This window comes from Urocampus carinirostris, chromosome 11 (genome assembly GCF_059441175.1).
Source record: "Urocampus carinirostris isolate Australia breed hairy pipefish chromosome 11, RoL_Ucar_1.0, whole genome shotgun sequence".
Lineage (NCBI taxonomy): Eukaryota > Metazoa > Chordata > Actinopteri > Syngnathiformes > Syngnathidae > Urocampus > Urocampus carinirostris.
Window position 1 is genome coordinate 2,097,618 of NC_142359.1, and position 12,170 is coordinate 2,109,787.

Genomic DNA, 12,170 nt, shown 5'->3' on the forward strand with positions numbered 1-12,170 from the left:
CTCTCTCCCTTTCATTTGTTTCTCTTTACTTTTCTCTTTTTGTCTCTCCTTTTCACCCTCTTTCTTTCGCTCTACTGTAATCCACTAGTTATTGCCGAGCCGCTGTTCTTTATTTGCGATTGGTGTCGCTTAAGCTCCCTCTTGTGGTCACGTGAGGAAAGTGTCAGGTTTTTCAATGCATCCACGTAGAACGAGAAAATGATTATATGGCGCACCCTGGTGGTCATTCTTGGTAAGTGTAATGTCGTTTTTTGTACATGGTGGCCACCAGGGGAATATGGCTCCGGTGTGTGTACATATTTATATATAAAACAATAGTATTCTTGCAGTAGTTTTTTTGTAGAATAACTATAGTATTTTTGACACATTACCATAGTATTCTTGTAGTATTTCTGTGGATGATTTTTTTGTAATCTCTAGTATTTTTTTGTAGTATTTTTGGTAGTTTTATGCAGTAGATCTTCTGTAGAATCAGGATAGTATAACTCTAGGGCAGGGGTGTCAAACTCATTTTAACTTGGGGGGGCCACACGATAGAACAAACTTTCTGTCGGGGGCCGGACTAGTAGATTAAAGAGAAAGAGAAAAGAGAGAGAAAGAAATAAGAGAAAGAGGGAGGGAGAAGAAGAGAGAGGGAGAGAAACAAAAGATAAAAAGTAGTGAGAGAAGGGGAAAAGAAAGGGAGAGGAAGAAAGAAATCCAAAAAGAAATGGAAAGAAAGCGCGAAGGGTGAGAAAAGAGAGAAAAGGAAAAAGGGAAGTTAGAGCAAAAGAGATTAAAAGACAGAGAGAGAAAGAGACAAAGAGCAACAAAGGAAGAGAAAACGAGAGACAGAGAGTGAAAGAGACAGAGTGGGAGAAAAGGGGTGGAGAGAGAGAGAGAGAGAGAGAGAGAGAGAGGAATAAATACAAGTACAGTGTCTTTGTGAGAGGCACCCGGCTTTGGCAACATCAAGTTGACATATTTCAACCTGCAGCTTGTTTTTCTCTTGTGCTTCTCTGGGTGTTGTCTCGCAGGCCGGATTTAATCCCTTAGCGGGCCTGATCTGGCCCGCGGGCCGTCTGTTTCACACCTGTGTCTTGGGGCAAAATTATTACTAAACTAAATATCAAAATGAATGCCTAAAATCAGGGACCTCATTTATTGATTGAATTTCATTTTAAGAAGAAAAAACACTAAAATAGAAATACTACTACATAAATATCTGAAAATATTAAAGACGGCAAAAATTCTACAGAAATAATTGAAGATACTTCTGCATAGATATTACATAGGTTCACCTAAAGTATTAATAAAAAAAACTACCAGAGAAATCACGACAAACACTAAAATACTCCTAATAATAATAATAATACTAATGGAATATTTACAAAAAATACTACAGCTATAATACTAAAATCCACCTGTGAAAATACTAAATTATTATTACATCCAAAATATAAATATGAGTTCAGTAACATGAAATACTGAAGAAATACTACTATGGAAATACTAAGGAAATGTGTTTACAGTTATACTACAAAACACCGCTCTAGTGCTAACCACTTCACCACAGTAAAATATAAAATATATATAAAACAATTCAATTCTATCGTGTTTTTTAGCACTCGAATAATGCGCACTGTCCCTTTAAAAAGATGCGAAAATAAAAAGCCTAAAACAAAACATCCTGGAATGTCTTGGATGAACTGACGCGTTCAGTTCTCCAAAAGCGCTTGCGTAACTTCCACTCCCTCCTTGTAGCGCTCGACATGTCGATCATATTAATGATAAGGCCCTTCGGTTTGTTTAGAGGTGAGCAAACTACGGCCCGAGGGCCACCGGCTTTTTTTTACCCGGCCCACCAAACAAAAATGGTCCCAAGTATCATGAGAATATATACAGTATGTCCAAAAACTGAATACACCCCTGAAGGATTTTTTACATGTGACTATAAAGGATTTTATACGATTGAATACAAGTTCCATTTATTGAGTGCAATGAAGATTTTCACCGAGTAGGCTTAAGTTCAATGAGCAGTGAAAGTTCAGGGCACCCTGGTCTGGTAAGAAATATAATAATAATGGCGGGAACGGGACTGATAAGATAATCAGCGTATCCAGACGCAGAAAAGGCCCTGATGATGGAGCCCAGGGGGCTTCCTTGGCACGCCCATGGGAGGAGCCGGGACACCATCTTGCAGAAAGACGTGGGCCGAGAGAAAAAAAAGTCTGGAGGACTTGAGAGAAGGCTTGCCAGAGACTCCAACGACACTAATTCGACTCATTCGGCCACATTCGATGGAGTTGACTTAGTTACATTGTTTAAGAAATTAAATCTGCCTCCGTGTGAAAAAGCCGGTCTCTTGTTCATCTTTTCTGTCAGAGATAGTCATTATTAAGACTCTTTGGTGGCTGTATTTACACAGATAAAATACATATATTGTTAAAAACTAAATCGTGATACCAGGAACAAGTACTCACACGAGGCTTCCATGTTGGTTGAAAGAGAAAAAGAGAACGCCCCCGGGGCGGGCGTGGTTTATTATTCGTCAGTGTAAACAGCACACACATGAGCACGACTTCAAAATAAAAGAATATAAGATTGATAAACGTACAAGAGATATAATTAGACTGATTATTGAAACGTTGTTTTATGTGTGTGTGTGTGTGTGAGAAAGATTGTTTTTGTATTTAGGAATATAAAAACAAAATTCTGAGAGATTTACATCGATAACGGCTACCTTGACATTTTCCATCAAGAAAGGACTAACTAATTCGAACAATTTGGAAACGATACATTTTAATATTTAATTTCAAACACCCCTCACGTTTCTGCAGGGATTTCATTAAAACCTTGAATAGAAAATCACTGAAGAAACCTCACTTTGACCCAATGATAAGCAGTCCGTCAAACAAAGGCCTTACTGGAAAAATATTCTCCGGTCTGATGAGACAAAGATGAATTGATTTGGCTCAGATGTTGTGAGGCATGAGTGGCGGCAACCATTTGAGGAGCATTTAGATGTTTGTGTCGTGCCTAACGTCAAGCATGGTGTTGGGAATGTCATGGTTTGGGGCGGGAATTGCATTTAATTAAGGGAAACACAAATTCAAGCATGTACTGTGAAATACTGGAGCAGAGAATGATCTCCTCCCTCCAGAAACTGGGTCATGATTACAGATTGGAATCACATGTTCCCACTCATTTGGCGCCAGCCGCTCCGGGCTTTCTGATTGGCTCCCTGTCAATCCCCTGTTGTTAGTCCGTTTGCAATTCTCCATGTATACGAGGCAAGCCTTTTTCGACCCTGACTCCCACCTGTCCTGTTTTTGGTCCCGTCTGTCTCCGGCTACAACCTGTTTTGATCCTGACCACGTCTGCTCTCCTGTCCCAGCTTTCGACCTCTTCTTGTCCCCGACTACGTCTCCTCTCCCGTTCTGGCTTACGACTCGTTTCCGACCCCGACCTCGTTTTTGCTCTCCTTTCCAGGCGATCGACCTGTTTTTCCGTCCCTGACACCGCCATCGCCTGCTACGGAAGATCCACTTCCGTATTTGGATCACTATCCGATTGCAAGAGCGACTTGCTTCCTGCATCCAGCAAGCACCAGATCATGGGCGCAGCCCTTCCTCTCTCTTTCAATAAAACTTGTGGTAAACGTCACGCAAGTGGGTCCTGTTTCCGTTCTGGTCCTGACACAAAGGGCAATGTTCCAGCCTGACAATGACTCCAAATACACTTCCAAGATGACTAAGGCTGTCTTAAGGGATGGACTGATTAAGCATGTCTTCAGATCTAGACCCAATAGAGAATATTTGGGGCATCCACAAGTGAAAGCTGGAGAAGTACAAGATCTCGAATATATCCAAGCTATGTCATGTTGTCATGGAAGAGCATACCAGTGGTGACCTGTGAGGCTCTGGTAATTCCCATGTCCAGGAGGATTAAGGCGGTTCTGCAGGAACTTTCACTTTAGGGTGTACTCACTTTACCTACTAACGGCTATATTTCGAGGGGAAAATAAATTGGCACTGCTATATAAGCTTTACATAGACAACCTTGTGTCAAAGCGGTGTTTCTCCAGTTAGGTACTATTAAACCTAATCATGAAATCTGTCCACTGTACTCACTTTTGTGACATACTGCATAATAGTACATACCTCAACACTGGTACGCCACAGGGCTTTCCATTGTCTCCAACTTTGTTTTCCCTATTCACTCATGATTGTCAACCCAATTCTGACCATTCACTATTCGCTAAATATGCAGACGACACCACGGTTTCTGTCTTTATTTCAAAAGGAGACAAAACTGAATACCGAGCAGAAATGGAGTCACTTTCCACCTGGTGTCATGAGAGTAATCTGTTATTGAACGTAGGTAAAACTAAGGAGATAATAGATTTCCGTACTAAGCCTCCCCCGCATGTGCCATTGTCAATTAATAGTAGTGAGGTCGAACTGGTCATTCGTTCAGGTTTCTAGGTACTTACTTGTCAGCTGACCTCACATGGACTTGTCAATGCTATTGATATTTTAAAGTCAGTCAGACAAAGGGTCTACTTCCTTTGTCAACTCAAATCATTCGGAGACCGTCAATCCATTCGAGTCAATTTTTATCGTGCTATCATTGAATCGGTTTAAACGAGGTCAATCACAGTTTGGTTTGGTCGCGTCAATCAGAAAGAATTGTCAAAGTTGGACTCAGTAGTGAGGACGGCAGAGGAAATAATAGGTACTGGCTTCCGGTCCCTGCAAAGTATCTACATCGACCGAATTGGAAAACAGAAACTAAAAATGATAGAGGATCCCAGTCACCCTGCTCGCAGGTACTTTGATGACCTGCCGTCAGGTCGTCGTCTTCGTTCCATTGCGATCAAGACTTCACGTCTTCAAGAGAGTTTTTATCCTTTCGCTATCCGTATGTTCAACGGGAATTGATTTAGGTTATCATGTATAGTATTATTATGCCAACGGCGTTCCTCCGACCTATTCTACTCTAGTCTTGTTATTTACATATTTTTTCTTTTTAAACTATTCTATATATTATTTTCCACACTATAGGGCGCACCGGGTTATAGGGCGCACCCCCAAAAAATAGTTTTCGGTCCTATATCTTCCATAGATAAGGCGCACCGGATTATAAGGCGCTACAATGGGAACGTGGAGAAAACAGTCTGATAGTTCAGTCCAACTGATTACCCCCTTAACATTCCCAAAGCTTGCAAAGAAGCAAATACGTGTCGTAGACACGTGCGGATGCGGTGTTCGTACGATGTCACTCAAATGCATCGTTTCAAATATCATTCGGAAGGTTAAAGTCTTGGGATTCAAGAAATGCCAACCATTCCTTAGTTTCTATTTTCTTTTTCGCTCGCAACTTTACTGTGCATATGACAATAAACGCTTGGAATTGAGTTGAATTCACTCAACTCATCACAGCAACATCAAGATTGTTCTAAATCAAGATACCGGGAAAATATAAAGCCGCATAGCTCACCTAAGTTCTCACGTTCTATAATGATACGCAATCATGGTCTTCTTACAACCGTGAGTGAAGTCAATCCAGGAGAGTCAAATGTTTACAAATACAGACTAATGAAACATGTTTCTTTATGGCGTAGTTTAGCAAGCTTGCTATTCAGTCATCTTTTTCGGCCAATTGCAGGGTTTGTTTTGGCCCTCTAGCCTATCCGAGGCTCCGAATAACTTCAGCCAATAGCGATCGATTTAACGGATGATTGACACATCTTTTTCGACCAATTGCAGGGTATGTTTTGGCCCTCTAGCCTATCCGAGGCTCCGAATAACTTCAGCCAATGGCGATCGATTTAACGGATGATTGACACATCTTTTTCGGCCAATTGCAGGGTTTGTCTCGGCCCTCTAGCCAATCCGAGGCTCCGAATATCTTCAGCCAATAGCGATCGATTCAAATGATGATTGACACATTGGTTAGCCAATGAAACGCCGGTATATCAATCCCAGCATACACCGTGGACTACTTCGCCTTTGAGGGAAAATCGAGTCGGCGGCTGCTTGCCTTAGTTGCGAGACCCTGCGAATTTAATATTGAGCCATATATAAGGCGCACTGTTTTATAAGGCGCATGGTCAGCTTTTGAAAAAAATTAAGACTTTTAGGTTCGCCTTATAGTGTGGAAAATATGGTAATTACCTTGTATTATACACTTCAATATCTTTATTACTCTATTTATCCCTATTGAGAGTTCGCATGACAAATGATTTCTTGTATATATCATGTTTGTGGTTTATACTGGCTGAATACAAATAAAAACTAATTCCTACGGCTACCACATTCATCATATCCCTCATGCACGGTGGCCTGGAAGAGAGTGTACTAGTCACTGGACCCCCCACTTAGCACACTCCCTGCGATAAAAGAATAAACAGTGTTGGGGAGTGCATTGTTTCCTAGCATGTGGAAATATGGCCCCTCTTGTTTATGTAAACGTGACATGTGAGGGACGACACGAAATACCAAAGTGACGTGGTGCACGGACCGTTCGCAACTCTCGACAGGACCGAGGTCAACCATGCTGAAGTGCAGCTTATTTCGCAGGAACTTCTCCTGTGCAAGAAGAACTCTCCGGATAAAGTATAGTATAGACGTGGGGACTGCCCCGTTGGCACCAACAGCTTCAGGACCTGATTGGCTGTTGGAGTCTTTTTAAACTCCCGTCTTCCGAAAGGAAGTCGTCAGACCGTCTGCGAACCTATGCTCTCGGCTAGGCAAGTTTTTGTACTCTCCGACATTATCCTGCCCTGTTTTCCTGCCTGATACCTGTTGCCGACCTCTTTTCTGGACCCGTTTCTGCTTTTGCTCCTCCGTCCCGGCCATCGACCTGTTTCCTGCCTGATACCTGTTGCCGACCTTTTTCTGGACCCGTTTCTGCTTTTGCTCCATTGTCCCGGCAATCGACCTGTTTTGCCCTGTTTCCTGCCTGATACCTGTTGACGACCTCTTTTCTGGACCCATTTCTGTTTTTGCACCTTCGTCCCGGCCATCAACCTGTTTTTGCCCTGTTTTCCTGCCTGATCCCTGTTGCCGACCTTTTTCTGGACCCGTTTCTGCTTTTGCTCCCCTGTCCCGGCCATCGACCTGTTTTGCCCTGTTTCCTGCCTGATACCTGTTGCCGACCTCTTTTCTGGACCCGTTTCTGCTTTCGCTCCTCCGTCCGGGCCATCGACCTGTTTTTGCCCTGTTTCCTGCCTGACACCTGTTGCCCACCTTTTTTTGGACCCGTTTCTGCTTTTGCTCCTTTGTCCCCGCATCCACCTGTTTTGCCCTGTTTCCTGCCTGATCCCTGTTGCCGACCTATTTTCTGGACTTGTTTCTGTTTTTGCACCTTCGTCCCGGCCATCAACCTGTTTTTGCCCTGTTTTCCTGCCTGATCCCTGTTGCCGACCTCTTTTCTGGACCTGTTTCTGTTTTTGCACCTTCGTCCCGGCCATCAACCTGTTTTCTCACTGTCGGGCCCTGCCCGTGGGTGCAGAATCACCATGCAGAAGACACATTAGTGCAGTGGTCTTTATTATGGACCGGGTTCGGTACATGTGGAGTCAGGTATGAGGCTACAGTATCTACAACACCAGAGGCGGAAGTTGTGGTCCAAGAGGCAGGAGAGGGGTTACTAACCATGGTGGCAGTCCGTGAAATCATCAGGCAGAAATCGGGATCCAAGGGAAAGCAAGGATTTGGTACACTAGTGATGTGTTTCTCGGGTCGAATCCCTGAAGCGTGTCCCGAGTCATTTAGATGAGTGTTTCATAAACTGTGAGTTTGAACCCCCGCAAAGCAGGTGTACCTCATAACTGATTCTGGAAGTGATTCGCTAGGTTTGAATGCAGTTGGAAATAAAAATGGCAAAGATTCCTCCTTACTTTACCTGTGTCCAAAAACTGTGGAAAAAAACGTCTGAGATCGGATGAATAAGACAAAAATGAAAACTTTATTTTCACTATGTATTCGTCAGGACCCAATTGCGTAACATTTACCACCAGGGTTGGGTAGGGTTCCTTTAACTGGATTACTTTCAATGACTTTTGGATGACTCCAATACCAAATATGATAATAAAAGAAAAAAGAAATTAAATATGAATCAAATGACTCCATTTTGTGCAGGCTCGGGGAGTAACGGAACACATGGAACGGCAAAAATGATGTTGGCAAGCTGTTTGGATTTATTTCATTTTGTTTTTGTTGCATTTTATGTTTGTTTTGCCGGAGATCAAAGCCAGGAGAGAAAGCTTACCACGTGTTGTGAGTCATCATTTTATTCCTATTTGGTTTCTTTTGTCTTTTATGAGCATATTTGCTATTGGAGTCATCCAAAAGCCATTGAAAGTAATCCAGTTAAGGTAACCCTACCCAACCTTGGATCATATATAGACAGATCGATAGTTGATATTGTAGCATAGATAGATAGATAAATTATAAAGATATAGTAGCATAGATAGATAGATAAATTATAAAGATATAGTAGCATAGATAGATAGATACATTATAAAGATATAGTAGCATAGATAGATAGATATATTATAAAGATATAGTAGCATAGTTGATAGATAGATTATACAGATATAGTAGCATAGCTAGATAGATTACACAGATATAGTAGCATAGATAGATAAATTATAAAGATATAGTAGCATAGATAGATAGATACATTATAAAGATATAGTAGCATAGATAGATAGACAGATAGATAGATATATTCTAAAGATATAGTAGTATAGATAGATAGATAGATATATTAGAAAGATATAGTAGCATAGTTGATAGATAGATTATACAGATATAGTAGCATAGATAGATAGATTACAAAGATATAGTAGCATAGATGGATAGATAAATAGATAGATATATACAGGGTTGGGTAGGGTTACTTTAACTGGATTACTATTACTATAACTTACTATAACTAAATATGAATAAAATGACTCCATTTTGTGCTGGCTTGGGGAGTAACGGAATACACGGAACAGCAAAAATGATTTTGGCAAGCTGTTTGGATTGATTTTCATTTTGTTTCTGTCGCATTTTATGTCAGTTTTGCCGTAGATCAAAGAGATCAAAGCCAGGAGAGAAAGCTGACCACGTGTTGTGAGTCATCATTTTATTCATATTTTGTTTATTTTGTCTTTTATTCAGATTCAGATTCAGATCTACTTTATTGTCATTCTAGTACACGTGTATACAGCACGAAATGTCAATACCGTATTTTCCGCACTATAAGGCGCACCGGGTTATAGGGCGCACCCCCAAAAAATCGTTTTTGGTCCTATTTTTGACATACATAAGACGCACCGGATTATAAGGCGCTACGATGGGAACGTGGACAAAACAGTCAGATAGTTCAGTCCAACTTCTTACCTCCTTAACATTCCGAAAGCTTGCAAAGAAGCAAATCCGTGTCGAGAACACGTGCGGATGCGGTGTCCGTACCATGTCACTCAAATGCATCGTTCCATCATTCGGAAGGTTAAAGTCTTGGGATTCAAGAAATGCCAACCAATTCTTATACCAGCTCAGTAGCCTAGATGGTAAGGCGCCCGCTTTGAGACTGGGAGGTCGGTGGTTCGCGCCCCGGCCGAGTCATTCCTAAGACTTAAAAAGTGGTCGGCGGCGCCCTCTGTTGGCTGCGGCTGCATCGGCTCGCTACAACGGGTCAGGTGCAATCGACATTTCGTTCTGTGTACATTGTTACACAGAATGACAATACAAGGAAAATTATTATTATTATTATTATTAATATCTATTTTCTTTTTCGCTTGCAACTTTACTGTGCATATGACAATAAACACTTGGAATTGAGTTGAATTTAAAAATAGACACTCCATTCCATCCATTATCTGCACCGCTTGTCACAGAAACATCGAGTTCAGTCTGAAACAAGATACAGGGACAATATAAAACCCGGAGTAGCTCACCGAAGTCGTTGTGTTCATAATAATGTGCAGCCAATGTCCTCTTATATCCGTGAGGGTAGTAAATCCAGGAGAATACAATATTTACAAATACAGAATAGAAAACAATGCTTTCTCTATGCCGTCAGCCACATGCTATATGCATTCATCTTTTTCGGCCAATTGCAGGCTTTGTTTGCCGTTTAAGCCAATGCCAGCCTGTAAATGATAAAACGGATCTGCCCCCTTGACCTCCGAATAACTTTAGCCAATAGCGATCGAGTCAAATGATGATTGACACATTGGTTAGCCAATGAAACGCCGGTAAAAAAATCCCAGCATACACCGCGGACTACTTGGCGTTCGGGGGGAAATCGAGTCGGCGGCTGCAAGTTAGTTGCAAGACTTTGCGACTTAATGTTGATCCATATATAAGGCGCACTGTATTATAAGGCGCATGGTCAGCTTTTGAAAAAAATAAAGGCTTTTAGGTGCGCCTTATAGTGCGGAAAATACAGTACATCTGACCCGCACAGTTTCCTTGAATGTACAGATATAAATAAATGTTGTTGAGTTAGAGTATTGAAGTACCGGTACTAATAATATGCTAAATAATTATAGCTTTGTATAGTATTATACAGTAGTGCAAAGAGTGCAAGAGGAGCAGCTAACCAGATGTGCAAAATGGGCAGTCAGGTAAACAAGTCACTATACAATAACAATAACAAAGCACATTAGCATATTTGGTATTGGAGTAATCCAAAAGTCATTGAAAGTAATCCAGTTAAAGTAACCCTACCCAACCCTGTTTACCACAAGTTTTATTGAAAGAAAGAGGAAGGGCTGCTATCCAGTGAAGCAGGTCGCTCTCGCATTCGGATTGTGATCCGAACACGGAAGTGGATCTTCCGTAGCGAGCGACGGCGGTGTCAGGGACGGAAAAACGGGTCGGTAGCCGGAACTGGGAGAGCAAGGCGTGGTCGGGGTCGGAAACAAGTCATAAGCCAGGACGGGAGAGCAGACGTAGTCCGGGACAAAAGAGATCATGAGCCGGGACAGGAGAGCAGACGTGGTCAGGATCAAAACTGTCAGGCAAGACAGAAGGAAAACTGAGATCACTTGCACTCGTTTCTTGGTTTTTATTGGAAGGAAGGAATGACGGATTGATGAAGCTTGACAGGCGGGCGAAGGCTTGGCGGGAATGGTCGCGGACATGCGGAATCGTCGTGTTGTTGGTCAGGGCTGGAGAAGAAGGGCGTCGTCGTGTTCGGAAAAGTGATCAGGAGTCAGACGGGCAGGGCAGGTCGTAGGCAAATTCGGAAACGGGTCGGCAACGGAGATCAAGTAGGAAAAACAGGAGGCAGGCAAAAAGTTGGAGGTGCGGGCTTTCTGAGCAGATGGCAACAGGTAGCATAGTACAATCAGACAGCTTGTTCCCGGAAGATGAGGATTTAAATGGACAGGGTGCGCCAATCAGCTGTCCTGGCTGTTGGCCCCAAATCCTGAGCACAGGTGTTCCCGATCCGGGTGATTGTGACAAAAACGGGTCGTAGCCGGAGACAAACGGGACCAAAAGACAGAAAAGGCGCGTTAGGACCTCAAGACAATGCTTGCTTTATTGTGCCTGAGAGAGAACCGACTTGTACCGACTCACGCTATTCTTTTAGTCTCCCAGACAGGTTTTCTACTCGACTACTTTCTGTCTTTTTCCTCATTTTCAGTACATCTTTATCTCTTTTGTCTCTTTCTATTTTTTGTTGATTTTATACTTGTCAGTATACATCTTCATACTTTTCTGCATTTCCTTTAATAGTTTTCCAAAGTTTTTGTACAGTGGCTGGCGAAACTATTTGGCCCCCTTGAACTTTGAATGAAATGAAAACTTTATTCGAACATTAAAATAAAAAACAGAACAAAAACAATAACTCAACAACAAAATAATGTTACATAATCTGTTCGAAAAGGGGCAGTAAGAAGCAAATGCTTATATTCCCTTCTCCTTGGTCTTCCCTAGTAATAATATTCATAATAACAGTTATGATATAACGATAACAACAATAATACTAAAGTTAACCATAGTTCTAGACCACAGGTGTCAAACAGGTGGCCCGCGGGCCAGATCAGGCCCGCTAAGGGTTTGAATCCGGCCTGCGAGACAACACTCAGAGAAGCGCAAGAGAAAAACAAGCTGCAGGTTGAAATATGTCAACTTGATGTTGCCAAAGAAAGGTGCCTCGAACAAAGACACTGTACTTGTATT